Below are 17,738 nucleotides of genomic sequence, written 5' to 3'. Positions count from 1 at the left end.
AGCGCCCACGTCACCTTCAACCATACCACCGTACTCCACTGGACCGACCACCACTGCATCCACTTCACTTACAAGAAACATACCGAGCACCATCGCACCCAACAACCACCCCTCTGATGCTGGAGCAAAGTTACGGAAGACCAGCTTACCAACACCCTCGCCCAGAACCCACCCTCCGACCCAGACACCGCCGCCCACAACCTCACTCTGTGGATCAACGATTGCGCCAACACCCTCGCGCTACTCAAGAAAGCCACCGACAACCAAGCCAGAAGAAAAGCCACCTGGTTCACCGACGAGCTCCTAAAGTCCAAGCGCGACTGCCGGAAACTAAAAAAGGAATGGCTCCTCAAACGCACACCTGACAGCCTCACAGCCTACACGGACGCCACCCGCAGACACCACCAACTCATCAGACAAGCCAAACAATCCCACTTCAAAGACCGCCTGGACAACAATGCACACGACAGCAAAGAGCTCTTCAGCATCGTGAAAGAACTCTCCAACCCCAGCGCCAACGTCAACGACATCCCTCCATCCCAAGAACTCTGCAACGCGCTGTCCACCTTTTTCCACTGGAAAATCACCGACATCCACGACAGCTTCAACGCCACTCCCACGCCAGACCTCACCCCCGAAAGCTCCACCTGTGCAAACCGCCTGACCTCCTGGACCAACGTCAATGACCCAGAGACACGCAAGATCATGAACTCCATCCACTCAGGATCTCCGTCAGACCCCTGCCCCCACCACGTATACAACAAAGCCGACTGCACTATCGCCCCCCAACTACGGAAGGTCATCAACATCTCCTTCGAAACAGCAACTTTCCCGGAAAGATGGAAGCATGCCGAAATCCGCGCCCTCCTCAAGAAGCCCAAAGCAGACCCCAACGACCTCAAGAATTTCCGACCGATCTCCCTACTCCCTTTCCCAGTGAAGGTGATTGAAAAAATCGTCAACACACAACTAACCAGCCACCTCGAAGACAACGACATCCTGGCCCCCTCCCAGTTCGGCTTCAGACGAAACCACAGCACTGAGACCGCTCTTTTCGCCGCCACAGACGACATCAGACGCCAAATGGATAACGGCGAAACATTAGCCCTCATCCTCCTGGACCTATCAGCCGCCTTCGACACAGTCTGCCACCGCACCCTAAAAACACGCCTCCACGAAACCGGAATTCAAGGAAAAGCCCTCGACTGGATCATCTCATTCCTCTCCGGCAGAACCCAGAGAGTCCGCCTCCCCCCGTTCCGCTCTGAAGCCACCGACATAATCTGCGCCGTCCCCCAAGGCTCATCCCTCAGCCCGACGCTGTTCAACATCTACATGGCCCCCCTCGCACAAGTGGCCCGACAACACAACCTCAACATTCTCACCTACGCCGACGACACCCAGCTCATCCTCTCACTCACCAAAGACCCGCACACCGTCAAAACCAACCTCCACGAGGGAATGAAATCCATTGCCGAATGGATGAGAAGCAGCCGTCTGAAACTCAAATCAGACAAGACGGAGGTCCTCATCCTCAGACCCACCCCCTCCGCCTGGGACGACTCCTGGTGGCCTACCGCACTAGGAACCCCACCGACACCGACCGACCACGCTCGCAACCTGGGCTTCGTCCTCGACTCCTCCCTCACCATGTCTAAACAGGTCAACGCAGTCTCCTCCTCCTGCTACAACACACTCTGCATGCTCCGTAGGATCTACAAGTGGATCCCAACAGAAACAAGAAGAACTGTGACACTGGCCCTCGTCAGCAGCAGGCTAGACTACGGCAACGCACTCTACACAGGCATCCCAGCAAAAGACCTACTACGCCTCCAACGCATCCAAAATGCCTCCGCCCGGCTGATCCTCGACGTACCCCGCCGCAGCCACATCTCCCACCACCTGAGAAACCTTCACTGGCTCCCCGTGGACAAGAGGATCACTTTCAAGCTTCTTACCCACGCTCACAAAGCGCTCCACGACACCGGACCAGCCTACCTGAACAACAGACTCAGCTCCTACACCCCCACCCGTCAGCTCCGCTCCGCAAACCTCACCCTCGCCGTCGTTCCCCGCATCCAACGAAAAACCTCAGGCGGCAGATCCTTCTCATACCTCGCTGCCAAAACCTGGAACACCCTCCCTACCAACCTGCGACAGACCCAAGACCTACTCACCTTCAGAAGACTCCTCAAGACCTGGCTCTTCGATCAGTAACAACAGCACCCCCCCTCCCCCCACCCCAGCACCTTGAAACCCTCACGGGTACGTAGAGCGCTTAATAAATTGATTGATTGATTGATTGATTGATTGACTGCGAGCAGCAAGAAAAGATAGCCGTTTGCAGTTAAGTGGGGTCATTATACCATGTACAAGACTACTATTGGCTGTTACTACCTTACGTTTTTTGTTCCCATTGGCTGTTCTTTGCTAAGCATCATGGGAATTGTAGTTTCTTGACTGCTGCTGTTTAATTAAAGCAGGATTAGAGAACCATTATAGGTTGGGTGACCACCCCTCCGTAATTTTCACGGACTGCCCGTAAATTAGCCATGCCATCTGTTGTCCTCGATAGAAGTCTTAACGGACAGCATTTGTCCGTAATTTTCGCCTCTTAGCCAAAAGGTGAGGTATAATTCCGACAATAGATTCCCCAGTTGACCTGGAGGGAGTGTCCTGCACTGCATTCTGGGGGGAGGGGCAGACAGTTAAAAAGAAATAAGCCTTGTTGTCAGCATGTCTGCGCTCCCAAAGAAATGCAAATGTGTGAAAGTGGCAAATATAAAGGCTGCTTGGGGTTAATTGGTGGAGTCATTTGAAGCTTCCTGATGACAAGATACTTCCTTTGAGGAGGGTACTCTAAGGGTGTTTAAAGCTGAAGTATGGAGTGTGTGCTCTTAATGACGTGTGATAAAAAATGTATGTACTTAGTATATTCTGCACATTACTGAAAACTACACTTTAGAAGAACTTTTATCTTTAACTTAAATGTATATGTTCATTTAGTGGCAGCCTATATACTGTGTATAATGTATGTTTAAAATAAAAACAAACATTCACAGAGCTTTCAAATACATGTCACTTTTCCCTGCTGCACTAAATACAATTCAATTCTGTGGGCCTCTGGTTGCACACATATACATCTAAAACAAAATTGCATTAACCAAAAGAGGTTCATAGCAGAAAATTGTGTGTTTACCAATTATTAGTTTAACTTTTATTTATTTTTCAGTGAGGGTGTATGTTATTTTACTTGTCGTTACCTGATGATGAGAGATCAACAAACTAGTTTCAGGGTATTTGGCTCTTTTTAGCCACACCTTTGATTCTGCTTCTGCATTGACGTTAATAAGTCACTTTTAAGTCTATTAAATCTAATACAATCTGGTTTTACACAGCCGGTATTCAGAACTCACGTATTTGAAAGTGTTTCCTATGCATTAATGACTAAAAAATAGTTTTGGCGTATTTAAATATTTGCCTAAGATCCCAAAATGTAAGTAGGGAAGCTGTAATTTATCTCAGTTTTCTAATGTAACCTTGTACAAATCAACCAGGAAATGGGTATTTGTCTTTCCTTATGTTAATGCTATCTTTTTTATTTTTTGTGCATTTTTGTGCGGTTTTTATATAGTAGATACTTGATCTGCTTACATTAGACAAAGGGCCTCATTAGGAGTTCAGAGGATGGGAAGGCCCGTCCGCTGAACTTCTGACGGGTCGATTGCCGCCATATAAGCTACCTCCCCGCCGGGCCCATTACGACTTTCTCGCTGGGCTGATGGGCGATCACCAAGGTTTCCACAGAACTTCTGATGGGTAAGTTGCCCCGCCAGGACCATTACGACTTTCTCGCTGTGCTGACGGGCAGAAACCAAGGTTTCTGACCGTCAGCCCAGGGGGAAAGAGTCAGCAGCATTGTCGCTGGCTCGTAATTGAGCCTGTGGCAATGCTGCCGCCGCAGGGGGCTCCAGCACCCTCGCAATGCTCACAGTGAGCATTGTGAAGGTGTTGGGCAGGGGCCCCCCGACACCTCTTGTCCTCCAGCAGTTGGACTGCCAACACGAGGCTGGCGGTCTCATGACCACGAGCCTTGTAATGAGGCCCAAAGTTACACTCATGGTTTATAGGCATGGAGAGAGTAGGTGGTTTGTCCACAATCACAGGATGTTGATCCAATGCCAAGACTTGAACATGGTTTCTCAGTTCCAGTCGGCAGCCCTGGCCCTAACACCACATCCTAGGTAGAGGGGAGGAGATAGGCAGAAGCCACATGAAAGCTCAGCTAGTTATGGGCTTGAGAATCCATCAGGACCTCAAGCTGAGCTAGAGCCAGGCTTCAGGCTCAAGCCTCGCTCAAGCTTTCAGTGGCTCGTCCACCTCTAGAATAGCTATATAATGTATAAAAAGTCAGTGATAGCAGCATATGGTGTCCTGTTTTCCCTTAGCTTCATTATATTGAGTCCTGCAGCATGCCATTGTCAAACTTTCTCAGAGTGAAGCCCTCCATTGTGAGTGGGGAGGCCTAGCAAAGGCATTGCAGAAGCTTAGGGTTTCATTGTTAATGAGTTTATTGGTTCTAGTAAGGTGAAAGAAAGCTGAGTGGAATAACCCTGGGTTGCACTGAGTAGAATGGTCTGTAGGAATGCAGCCAAACAACAAGTAAAACATCCATTGGAGCTGTGCAGCTAAATAATGGCATTCTAAGTCCAGACAGGCTAATCAACCAATAGTCTCGGGCAGCTTTAGAGTGGTAAAACTGACCTGTTGTGCCCCATACACCAAATCTGCCATTGAACATGTTGAGGTATCTGAAGAAGGAACTAGGGCTGAGCAGGTGAAGGTTTGCAAAATAATGCAATAACTGGGGTAGCACCACCATCTACATGGGTGCCACGTGGCCTATTACTGAAAGTGGAAGAGAAGACCCAAAAGCAAACTGGGCTTGAAGGGACTGAGTCGCTCTGCCCAGATTTCCTTCCTGCAAATCAGTGGATTAATGGTCGATATTAATCCCTTGGTATTGAAAGGTAACTGATTCCCAGTTAAATTTGGTCTCTAATTGTATATCAATCAATCAATCAGTAAATTTGTTAAGCGCGCTACTCACCCGGTAGGGTCTTAAGATGCCAGGGGGGAGGGGTTCTACTGCTCGAAGAGCCAGGTCTTAAGACACTTCCTGAAGGTCAGGAGGTCCTGGGTCAGATGTAGGTTGATGGGGAGGGAGTGGTACGGTGGACACGGGGGACGGTGGTGAGGGCGAGGTTGGCGGAGCGGAGCTGGCATGTTGGGATATGGAAGTTGAGACGCTCGTTGAGGTAGGCAGGTCTGGCGTCGTGGAGAGCCGTGTGAGCGTGGATCAGGAGTTTGAAGATGATCCTTTTGTTGACGGGGAGCCAGTGGAGGTCTCTGAGGTGGGCTGAGATGTGTTTGTGGTGAGGGAGGTTAAGGATGAGTCGTGCTGAGGCGTTCTGAATGCACTGAAGTTTTCTCTGGAGCTTGGCCGTTGAAGATGTTGAGGCTGTGGGATCAGACGATGTTGGCGAGCAGTGCCATGTAGACATTGAAAAGGGAGGGGCGGAGAGAGGATCCCTGGGGAACTCCGCAGATGGTCTTAGTGGCTTTTGACAGGAACGGAGGGAGGCGTACTCTTTGGGTTCTGCCAGAGAGGAAGGATGTGAGCCAATCCAAGCACCTGTGGGGGATTCCAGCGTTGTGGAGGCGTGTGCGAAGTGTGTGGTGACAGACGGTGTCGAAGGCTGCAGAAAGGTCAAGGAGGATGAGAGCAACGGTTTCACCTTTGTCGAGCCTGCTCCTGACGTCGTCGGTAGAAGCGATGAGAGCGGTCTCGGTGCTGTGGTTCTTGCGGAAGCCGGACTGGGAGATGTTGAGTAGGCTGTTGTCTTCCAGGAAGCGAGATAGTTGGCTGTTGACTATCTTCTCAATGAACTTCGCGGGGAAGGGGAGTAGGGAGATGGGTCGGTAGTTTTTGAGGTCTTCGTGGTCGGCTTTGGGTTTTTTGAGCAGAGAGTTGACTTCGGCGTGTTTCCAACTCTCCGGGAAGATGGTGGTCTCGAAGGAGCTGTTGATGATGGTACAGATCTGGGGAGCGATAATTTGGCTGGCTTTATCGAAGACATGGTGAGGGAAGGGGTCGGTGGGTGAAACAGAGTGGATGGTGCTCATGGTCTTGGTGGTTTCCTCATCATTGGTGTGGGTCCAGGCACTCAGGATGTTGGAGTGGATGGGTGCGTTGGGGTCGGCGTTGCTAGTGGTGGTGGTAGGGGTCGGCGGTGCGAAGCTGCCATGGATGTCTGTGATCTTGCGGTGTAAAAAGGTGGTGAGGCAGTCACAGAGGTCTTGCAAGTGTGGGGGGTCTGCAGAACAGGACTTGGGGTTGGTGAGTTCATTGATGATGCTGAAGAGCTCCTTGCTGTTGTGTGCATTGTTGTCAATTCGCTCTTTGTAGAATGATCTTCTGGTGGTCCGGATGAGCTAGTGATGTTTGTGGATGGCAGTTTTGAGGGCGGCGTGATTGCTTTCTGTTTGTTCTTGGTGCCAGATCTTCTCCGCTTTCCGGCAGTCCCACTTGGAGGTCTGAAGGTCGGCAGTGAACCAGGGAGCTTTCTTGCTGGTGCGGGTGTTGGTAGTTTTCCTAAGTGGGGTGAGGATGTTGGCGCAGTCGTCGAGCCATTGTTTGAAGTTGTGGGCGGCGGTGTTGGGGTCGCTGGTGTAAGGTGGCGGGCGTGGGTGGAGATCAGTTGGTCCTTGGAGATCTTGTTCCATTTGCAGTGAGGGGTCCGATGCTGGTGGTGGTGGGCGGTGGGTTTCTGGAAGGAGAAATGGACACAGCAGTGGTCGGTCCAGTGGAGTTCGGTTGTGTGGGTGAAGGTGATGTGGCTGCTGGTGGAGAAGATGGCATTGAGTATTTGGCCGGCTTAGTGGGTGGGCGTTGTAACGAGTTGCTTGAGGCCGAGGTTGTCGAGCAGGGCTGAGGAGTTGCTGTCGTGGGTGTTCTCCAGATGAAAATTCAGGGTGTTCTGGGGCGTCGTGGGTGTTGGTTGAAATCCTGATGGTGCTCCTGTGGACTATGGCGATTCCTCCTCCTGGTTTGTTGGTGCGGTCTCTATGGATGATTTGTAGCTCTCAGGGATGGTTATGGCGATGTCGGGTTCCAAGGAGGGGTTCATCCAGGTTGCGGTGAGGAAGGCGATGTCTGGGGAAGTTGATGTGAGCAGGTCCCAGAGTTCGATGGCATGCTTGTGGACGGAGTGGGTGTTGAGGAGGATGCAGCTTAGGTGGTTGATGTGGGTGGTGTTGTTGTGGTGCTTGGTGGCTTGAGCAGAGGTGAAGTTGCACGTTCGGCACGAGAAGGGTCCATGGGTGTGCCTAGGGGAAGTCTGTACGCAGGCGGTGGGGTGGCCAGGGTTGAGCGTGTGGAGTTCTTTGGGAGCACGAGGGGGACGCGCCGCAGGGGATACAGCGGCGGAAATGGGAGAGAGGAAGAACCGGTGAAAACAGACCAAAAAAACAGAAAAGGCACTAAAACAGAGCAAAAAACAGGAAAGGCACTAAGACAGAGTCAGAGAATCAGAAAAGGCACAGAAGGTGGAAAAAACGGCACAAATGACACGAAGACAAATTACAGGGAACACACACAATACTTACGGCAACCACTAGACACCAGGGATAAGGCGCAGGCGGTGGTCTGCGGGTGGTGGAGGGCCTCGAACTCGCAGCAGCAGTGAGGGCAGGGTCAGGGGCACAGTGGCAGACAGTGGGAGCTGCGCAGCATGTATAGAGTGAAACCTGGCCTTAAAACAGGTCAGGGATCACTCTGTGCACCGCGCAGCGGCCGCCATTAAGAAGGGGAGGTGGGAGGGAGGAGCAGCTGGGAGGCGGGGAGCGGAGGCAAATGGGGGCACGAGGGGGGCGGGCCGCAGGGGACGCAGCGGCGGGAACGGGAGAGAGGAAGAACCGGCAAAAACTGACAAAAAAAACAGAAAAGGCACTAAAACAGAGTAAAAAACAGGAAAGGCATTTAGACAGAGTCAGAGAAACAGAAAAGGCACAGAAGGTGGGAAAAAAAACGGCACAAATAACACAAAGACAAATTACAGGACACACACACAATGCTTACGACAACCACTAGACACCAGGGATGAGGCACAGGCGGGTGCCTGCGGGTGGTGGAGGGCCTCGAACTCGCAGCAGCAGCGAGGGCGGGGTCGGGGGCACGGTGGCAGACAGGGGGAGCTGCGCAGCGTGTATAGAGTGAAACCTGGCCTTAAAACAGTGGGAGGGAGGAAACACTATCATATGTTAAAGAAATGCTTCTTACATTAAAAAACCTTTATCATGTGTTTACATTTTGCTTGTGTAATTGACATCCCAAATATTTTGATGAACCTGCATGTACTTTGGCACTTAGGCATGAGCCAGAGTACTTGTTAAGCTTTGGCTCGGTTACAGAACTATTTTAAGACATGGACAGAGTGGGCAATCGCCAAGCACAACCTTCCAAAAGGTCTGGCTCCTGCTTACCCTTCACAAGCATGACTTGCGGATATTTGTACCAGCAGAGTTTGCCAGGGGTCAGAGGCGGCTCCTCCGTAATAGCCGAGGAGCGTTGCCCTCCTGTTCATAGTCAGGCAGTGACAAATAAGATGATAGTAAAACAATTTTATTAGCATTTTATTTGTGGCTGTCTCTCTGACAGCCATGGAATCTAGGGTGGAGCTAGGCCAGGTCAAATGGAGGAGGAATGGTGGGCACTGTAAAGTGTGAATGTCAGTATGGCCAGCCATCTTAGGATGGGCAAACAGACACACACACTTACATTTTTGCAACCAAGCTGTGTTGTGCAGGTGGGTGGAAAAATGGTACAAGGTACCTGTGCCTGAACGAGCATCAGACCAGCCCACTCAGGCCAATCCCGGCGCTGCTCTCATGCTTGGTATAGTGTCAGTGCAGCATCTGGATTGGGAGCCTGTGCTGTGTGCCCCAGTGACTGCCGGGAGGACAAGGAGCACCGAGGTGGCCGGTGCCGGGACCTAAGCGGCAGGTAAGTTTTTTCTTTAATTTTGACCCCCCTCTCCCTCTGCACCACCACTTTTGATTGGCGGAAGCCGCCACTGGCCAGGGTGCTGCTTGTTCAACCACTCGTCAATGACTCTTCTGTTTCTCTCCTCTCAGCTGAGACAAAACCCCAAAGTACACAATACTTTCGACACTCATGGTGGGCCCATCTTATCTGATTTTAGAAATGTTCCCACCTTGTTCTTCTAATCCTTATTTGTCCAGTTATTGGCAACAATCCTTTAAATCGGTTGCTGTGGGTCTCCCATTTGTTCTCAATTTCATCCTGCTCTTTAATTCTATTTGGCTGGTATTCTGACTTAAATGTAGAGTTCCGGAAGCACACTCTAGTGCTGTGAGACTACAGACACATTATGGGTATTTAACATCCTGACATTAGGTTGGAGACTGTCACCCACGCCATCTGCTGTGCCTCACTAATGTTTTGTAGGTTTAACATTGACTGGAGCTTGAGGTGAGCCACATGTTTCTGTTCTGCTTGTCTAACCTAGCAGATTTCACTTACCGTAATGTTTCCCAAACTATTTGCCATAGGTTTCAAAATGCTCAGAAACATAATCAAATGTTTGCTGTTGCTTTCAGTCTAGGAACGTCTGAGTATATTTGGATAGGGGTAATGCCATTGACGCCATGCTCAAAGGCATTAATTTACTACTGAACAAGGACATAATGTGTCACCTGAATGTAGCAACATACCTAGAGGCAATCACATAAAGACCCTAATGAAACAATACTCCTATGTAGAAAATAGTAAATAAACGCGCTGATAAAGTAGTGGGTATGGCCTCTCCTTGGATGTATCCGTAAACTTGACCTTTTGTCCCGAATTTCAACACTCTGTCCTGAATTTTGACCCGTTGTCCTACATTTTTTACAGTCCTGTCCAGAATTTGCCTCCATTTCAGATGGTCACCCTAATTATAGGAGCCTCAAGCCGCGACATAAAATTTGAGGCTGCTTCGATATTCTTGTAGCTGTTTCGTTAACTGGCAGATTAACCAGCCCTTCCTTTACGGGGAGCTAGAGGTGCAAGGAGTTATAAGAGGGATGAACGTGCATACATCAGCTTTTCACAGCACGAGAGAAAGGAGTAGAGTGGCAAACTCGCCAAGATACTGCCATCTTGCAAAGGGGAGACATCTAACGTACTTCCATTACATATTTAGAGTGGGTACCAAATGCCGTGACAGTATTGTATCATTTAGAGGGGGAAGTGGAGATTCCCCAATCACCCCACAGCCCAAAAAATGTTTTTAACATATTACTACAGAAACGTCTACATATCCTAAGATTGAAAACAAAGTACGAGAGACGGGAATTCACATCGGTTAAACCGAACGAGTCTGCACCCATCGTGTATTTGGTAATGAAAGAAACATTGAGTGTAGCTCTCTCAGCGCAAACAAAGCGTCGGGGTCGAGCTAGTAAAAACAAAGCAATGTTCATTATACTGCTATACTATGTAAAATACGAAGACATGTACATTTTAAAGTATCAGTTGTTCAACTATCTATTAGAACAGAACAAAAATATTTGGATTATAATTATCCGTTTCTATTTCTGGTGATAAATGGATAGTTAAAAAACGAGGCTTTGCCCGAAAACTCTAGCGTATTTGTTAAACTGTGGAAAATATGGCACTATCAATGGCAAGCGCTGTTCTGTTAACATGGCCGCCGTGTTCTCGGAATGCAGGGGCAGTTCTTTTACTATTGTAATCCTTCCTCTGAAGGGAGGGCTCCTGGGCTACCGACTGGAGCCAGTGCAGTGGGAGATGCTCGCCGGGTTAACGCGCATGCTCGGCTGTCAGTCAGAGAATAGCGGGTTGTTGCGGCTCTAATGCTGTCTTGTGCGGTGGAGTTCGGGGCTCTGGCGACTGAAACAGCTGCTAAGGTAGGACCCTTCAGAGGGACAAGTGCCGAAGAAGCAAGCCCGTGTGCCTGCAACGGACGTGTGTGAGGGAAGGGATCGCTGTAGATGCGCCAGGGGGTGAATGGGGGCTTCAGAAAACACCACCATTTCGTAGTGGAGGCGACATGGCAAGGGACTATTGTGAGTTGTCGGAGGAAGGAGGGTGGGGGCGTTGCCCATTAGGAATTTGTTGCACATCTGAGGAAGGGTCAGTTCCTCTGATGTGCAGCCACTGGATAAAGGAACCACGGTGTTGGAGCGATACAAGGGAACACTTGTGAATGAGATAAAATAGAGACATTGATGGCTGGGACTGGTCCGACACGGCAGCGATGGTCAGTAGAGACGGAACTGGCACTCGTGAGTTTGGGCTTTAGAAAAGTGGGAATTTTGAGATCGCATGGAACCATTGTTAGTTGGGAGATTTTGGAGAAGAGCTATTCATTTTCATTTATTTATTTATTTAATGCGTTTTTACATAGCGCGGACTTTACCCGAAGGTGTCAGAGCGCTTCACAATAGGCAAAGTAAAGATACAAGAGGAGAGGAATTACAAGTGAATTCCTGATTTGGGAGACCTGAGGAAAGGTGCTGTTGTTGCCCATTGTGAATAAGGGTAGAAGGAAATGATCAGTTTGCGGTGCATGGGGCCATTGGGAGGAGGGGCAAGGGCGTTATTATTAATGTTAAAGGGCCATTGTTCGGGTGGCGTATTGGGCAAAGTGGACGTTTTGAGCGAGCAAGGAGTCAGATGATAGGAAATGAGCCATTGTGAGCGAGGTGGCATGTGAGGGCAATGGGGATAGTGCTCTGGGCAGATAAGGAAAAGAGCGGGTACGGCCGGGTCCTAGACCGGGCAACAACGAAAAACTGACTTTAAAATCGTTCCTTATCGGACTCTGTAGCCATGTCATCAACTTTACTGACAAAAATCTTTCTAAACATTGACTGCAAAAAGCTTAAAGTTACTCAGTGTCAGCTACCACAGTAAATATTTCCGTTTAACATTTTGTTCGTCATCTTAAATTCCCTAAGCATATCTGCATTTTTCAAGCTGTTGTATTTCTGTAGATTATTTTATGCACTCTTATATAGTCCGTACTTTGAACTGAGTCTCCTCCAGATGTCTGAGTGCGTACAGATTGAAGGTGAATGTTTTAAGATGGTGCACAATTGAGAGCTCTGAAATGAGGCTGACGGCAGTACAAGTTTCTCACAGTGCCTGCTAGCGGGTCTTAAAGGTGTGGAGACTACGTGCACGTTCAATCTTTTGCCTCTCTTCAGAATTGTGGGAAGTTTAAGAACTGCAGCTGTAGGGTTTCAGGAGGATGCGAGGAGAAAAAAGAAGTAAATGTCTAAAAATGCGAAGAACTGACACGGGTGTAAAGGGGAAAATGAGAGAGCCTGAGCCACTCCGAAGGCAGCTGCCCCTTCCCCAGACCTTAGTAATGTTTAATTTACAGTCTCTTATTTTCAGAATTGAACCATTTTCAATTCTAATTATTCACTACAAAATCGTCATTCATGTATTTGACACAGGTAACAAGCATGGGCAATGCCAGTAGGTCTGCCTTGGTTTCGGTGTATGTGTTGGGTGTTGTGTGACATGCCTGGATGCAGTGACAGGAAACTCACAGATAGTCACCAAAATACTGGCCAGGTAATGCACAGTATGAAATACATGCTTTTAGTTTTAGAATTTAAAAGCCACACCCTTAATTACATCAGCCATACCGCTTTAAAATGATTCCTATCAATGTCATTATTTAAATACAAAATAATGGTGGTCCTCCCCTGCAGTAAGCGGTGAGGGGCCCTTAACGCTCACAGATATTGATAGGCCTAAGACTGAATGAGAGCTCCCACTGCACAGCAGACGCCTGCATTACCCGAACTTATGCTTCTTTGGTAACACCCCTTTCAGAGTTTCCCCACTCCCTCCCTCCCCCGCACACACTTTTTCCATCCTACTTAAAGCACTGATGGCAAGGGCCGTTGTTAGTGGGGGCAGGTAAGAGCAGGCAGTCATAGGCAGAGGCAGATAGAGGCATGGGACCATGGTGAGCAGGAATCAATGGGTCAAGGCAGCATTATGAGCAGAAGGAGGTTGCTGCAAGGGGTCATTGTGGACAGGCACATATTTGGAGAATTGGCCACTAAGTGTGGCCCGTTGAAGGGACTGGGCTGTTGTGAGTGGGGGCAGATTGTGAGGAATGGGACATGGTAGTTGTTGGGCAGTTTAACTAAGGAGACATTATGAATGGATTGTGGCAAGGAGTCATTTTGTTCAGGCATTGATCATGGGAGTGGGCCATTGTGAATGGGAGTAGATTGGGGACAAATGGGACATAGTTAGCAATGGACCATTATGAGTAGTAGCAAATTGGGGATAATGGACTACAGTGAGGGGAGAAAAATTGGGAACCATGCTCCATCGTGAATTAAGACAATGGGGGTAAAAAGGCTGGGGAGGGCTTTGGAGCCAGTATGAACAAGAAGTATTTGCGTAGAGTCACTGAGTGCTGGGAGATGGAGCACATTACGAAGGGGAAGTGGCCATCGTGAACAGCTTAAGAGGTGCGTGGGAGATATGGGAGCAGATTGCGAGCATGGACGAAGGCGGAGGAAGGCCATTGTTAAGGATTTGACCATTGTGATGGTGGAGTTGGAGTAAGTGACCACTGTGAGGACGCGTTGAGAATGGGCAACTAGAGTAATAAGTTAAGAGGGCTTGTTATTAAGAGCAGATGGGCAGTGGGACCACTGTTAAAACTTGGAACTCTAGGGCTTTGGCTCGGTCTCGCAGCCACTTATGTTCGTAGCCATTGTGTTTCTTCAGTACAGCGATTTTGCTACATTTTGAACCAGTCTAATGTGTTTCACAAAACCTGCATATGTTAATAGAAATAGGACAATAATTCCCCCTCCCCCCAAAAAAAAAATAAAAGTTGGGATTTGATGGAGGGAGCTGAAACATGCTAGGCATGCTCACAATTAAAGTATTGATGGGAAAGGGATTATTGATAGGGATGGGATAGACTCCGAAGGATAAGTTAATCAGATATGCAGTTATGTGTAGGGGAAGATAAGTAAATAAACCATTTTAATTGGGTGAACAATTGAACCATGCCTAGGGAATGGCAGAAAAGAGAGCGTTATGAGTCAGGCTGGGGCAGTAAACAATCGACTGTAAATGTAGCTGGCTTGGCAGAAGTTTTCATTGTGAGTGCAGTGAGCTTAGATCAAAGGTAGCTCAACAGAATAAGACTTATTTCACGGTTGGGACTTAATGTATAGTCATCCCCACTTCAGGCCTTAGACTTCTGCTGCAGCAGTTTGCTATGGATATAAACTAAAAAATAACTTTTGTTGTTATCGGGCTTCAGAATCACATTGTGAAAATATGTTGACAGCCACTTCCATATTGACTCACCACAGGCCTTGGACCTCTGCTCCTATGTGGTATTGATAAATACTACTTAACTTGATATGGCTGTTACTTGTCTCCAAGCTCACTCTATAGTACTGTGTGGGAATATGTTGATGGCCTCCACGTGTTGAGCTCTATTGAGAGGTTTCAGAAGGGTTGAACCACAACCAAGACCAAAAATGCAAACTCTCCAGTTAGTCATGTTTTACTTGTGTATTCATTATGTCAATCAAAGATAATTGAGTACATTCCGTAGTTTAATGTTCGTAGGAGGAGCGTGAAGAGTAATTTAAATCTAAAAAAACCTCCGTAGCTCTTAGGGACACTACAGTTGGGGACCTTGATAATGAGCAGGGGGTCTAGGCAACCACACGTTGGTTTACAGGGGTAAAAACTAGATCACCTAATACTCTAATTTTTAAGGTAGCTTGGTCGAGCAGTTAGGTCAGTCTTGGAGAAGTGCAATCATTTGTTGTACTCTCAGTATCAATCATGCAACTCACACACTCGAAGGAACAACTTGATACCAATTTATAAAAGTACTTTCGATTTTTATGTAATTTTTAAGACCAAGATTATCAAAATTGGTTAAGCACTTTTTGAGATATGGATTTTTGAAGTTTAATAAAAAGTCTTTTTGTGCGTAATTCTGCACCATAGGAATAAATGGAAAGTCACCTTTAAAATTACATATAAAATCGTACAGTTGAGTTACTAAGTTCTTTTGCAGGTTGGTCGAGGTTGTCGGTGGGCACACTGTGCCAGCTGGAGAAGTTTGGGCGGCTCCCGGTTCCGGTGGGAACAGTGATGAAAGGTTTCTGGAGCTGGTGCAGGGCCACTAAGAGGGACCACTTGGAAAAGCACTGCACAGGTAAGTTTAGAGGTGGTTCCTCAGGGTCCCCTTGGAGTGTCGAGGTCACAAGGGGTGGGGGACCTTTAGGCACAACAGGTTCTTCGTTACAGGGCGGCCGGGTGCAGAGCCAATTGGTGAGCCAGGAACTGTGCGCAAGGATGCCATTTGGAGCTGGAGGTAAGTCGGTTCAAGGGTCGTTTGAAGGACAATGGGGGCACTCAGACAGGAGCTCTGGGGTGTTTCTGAGGTCCCTCAACCGGGGCTTCTTTCTGGTCCTTTTTCAGCCCCGGCGGGCTGGTTTTACTGGTGTCCAAGTTAGCTGACCAGTACCAAGGGTATTGGTATGGTTTGACCACTGGAGGGCGCTGTGTCACCAAACTTGGCCCACTTGCAGGGTATGTCCTTGCAGTCATTGGTGTATCGTTAGGCCCAGCTGCGACTTCTGGTTTGGGAATAAGCAGCTGGCAAGTGAAGTGACCCTCACTGGTCTTGTTGCAGAGTGATGCCCCCACTATGGAGGGAGTTCTTGGGTGATTTTCGAAGCCTGGAGGTAATCTGTGGTTCTTTAGTGTTTTTTCCAGTGTCCAGAAGCTTCTCAGCAGCGATTGTCAGGTCCTGTGTGCAGCTGGCAGGGTTTGGCGCCTTTTTTTTTGTTGCAATAGGTCCACAGTTCTTGTGTCTTGGATCTTCTTGGTTTTGGTCTTCTTTTGTCCGTCAAATCTGATTATCTGGTCTAAGGCAGCCCACTAAATACTGAATTTAGTGGGTGTTTTAGAGGGAACCTGGTAATGGCCAATGAGACACCTACTTTTGGGTGGCTACACCCACAACAGTGACCACTTCCTGTGGGAGGGGTCACTTCCCTATCCCTGATTGGATATTTTCCTTCCATCTAAGATGGAGGAAAATTAAATAGAGTGCCCACCTCGCAGGCAACTCCTTTGAGGTGGTGCAGGCAAGGTGGGGCCACCCCTCCTACTCTTTGTGTAGTTTCCCGGCTTTGCTCCCGCCGAAAGTGGAGGTTTGCAAGGGGGTTGACCATCTGCTGCTAACAGCAGGCTTGGGGGTTGAGTTTCCAAGGCAGTAAGCCCTTTTGAAGCTCGCCGCCAGGGCAGTGCATATTCCAGAGGGAGGGGGTGTTAGCACCTCAACCCAGGAAGGCCATTGTTCTACAAACCAGAGAGACAGATCTCTCCCCCAAGGTATGTAGATTGTGTGTCAGGAGGTGGCAGGCTGGCTAAAATGTGGTGAGCAAAAAAATGATGGATTAAACCCAGATCTTTGTGACTGGGGGTGAATGTTTGATTTGCTCTGCATTCCATCCATCATCTGTTCTTTTTGCAATTGGATAGGAACAGTCAGCAACCATGGCAGGGTAGTTAGCTTTTGCAGGGTGCACCTCTAAGGTGACCCCTGGGTACATTTAGGGTTAAATCTAATGCTGGTGCCAGTTTGGATTTATCATTCTGAGTTGATTGATACCAAACAATTCAGGGTCCAGAGTGGCCATCATGTAATTGGGGAAACCCGTGTTGACCAGCATCCAGCACATGTATTTAAATGGCTGCTCTGTTCACTCATTATGTTCCAGGTTTGGCAAGGACACAGCTGGGGCATATTGCTCAAGCAGCTTTTCCCTCAGATATAATATGGTGCACCCTGCCTTAGACCTGGAAGGCCTGCCAGACGGTTGTCTTATCCATAGTGTATGCAGTGTATGGTGGACAGTGTACGTAGGCAGTGGGACATTTCAAGTTTGTGTTTTAGGTTTGCACAGGACACTCACCTGCAATGGCATTGCTGGGTGCATCTGGATGCATGGCTCTAGAGGGTGGCACAGTCAGTGCTGCTGCCCAAAGGGGGCCAACCTTTATTACTTCATGCCCTGGGTACCCAAGTACCTTTTACTCTGGACTTATAGTGGTAGCTAAATGTGTATCCAATTGTGTCAATGTATCACAACAGTTATAGAGAAAGAGCTCTGGCCCAGGGAACCTGGTTAGCAGGGGCCCTGGGCACTACACTTTCTAGGCTGCATCATACATCAGGCAAAATGTTGGGGCCTAACCATGTCAAAAAGAGGCCCTTTCTCACAATAAGAAATTGCATCCCAAACCTCAATATACTTTAACATTAATCACATTTTTATTCTTTGGAGTCAATAATGAGTTGTATTTACATTTTGAAAGTTTTATTAATTATTAGTTCTCAAATAGTTTTCTTCATCAATATCAATCAAGCATAGATTACAGAACATAGCATAAGGTGTGTCCCATAAATCTAATCCCTATTCTATATTTCCAAAACAGGAGAAAAAAATAATTAGATAGGACAACTCTTAAGGAGTTTTCTAATTTAGAGCAATAAAGGCTCAACAACAAAGATTCATCTGAGTCAGTGAGGATACAATATAAAATAGCAAAAGGAAACAGATGTCTGAGAGTC

At 48.2% G+C, this 17,738-nt stretch overlaps 1 protein-coding gene across 1 annotated transcript in view; it reads left to right on the top strand.

Annotated features, from left to right (window-relative positions):
• Positions 1–10,866: 10,866 nt before the first annotated feature.
• LOC138285594 (ras-related protein Rab-5B-like) overlaps positions 10,867–17,738 on the top strand; it is a 220,700-nt gene continuing 213,828 nt past the window's right edge. The window contains exon 1 of the mRNA XM_069225742.1: positions 10,867–10,992. The gene's annotated coding sequence lies outside the window, so the exon portion shown is untranslated. The remainder of the gene's footprint in view (positions 10,993–17,738) is intronic.

This window comes from Pleurodeles waltl, chromosome 3_1, assembly GCF_031143425.1.
Source record: "Pleurodeles waltl isolate 20211129_DDA chromosome 3_1, aPleWal1.hap1.20221129, whole genome shotgun sequence".
Taxonomy (NCBI): Eukaryota; Metazoa; Chordata; class Amphibia; order Caudata; family Salamandridae; genus Pleurodeles; species Pleurodeles waltl.
Note: the sequence above shows the minus strand (reverse complement) of the source record. Positions and strands in the feature narration are given on the sequence as shown.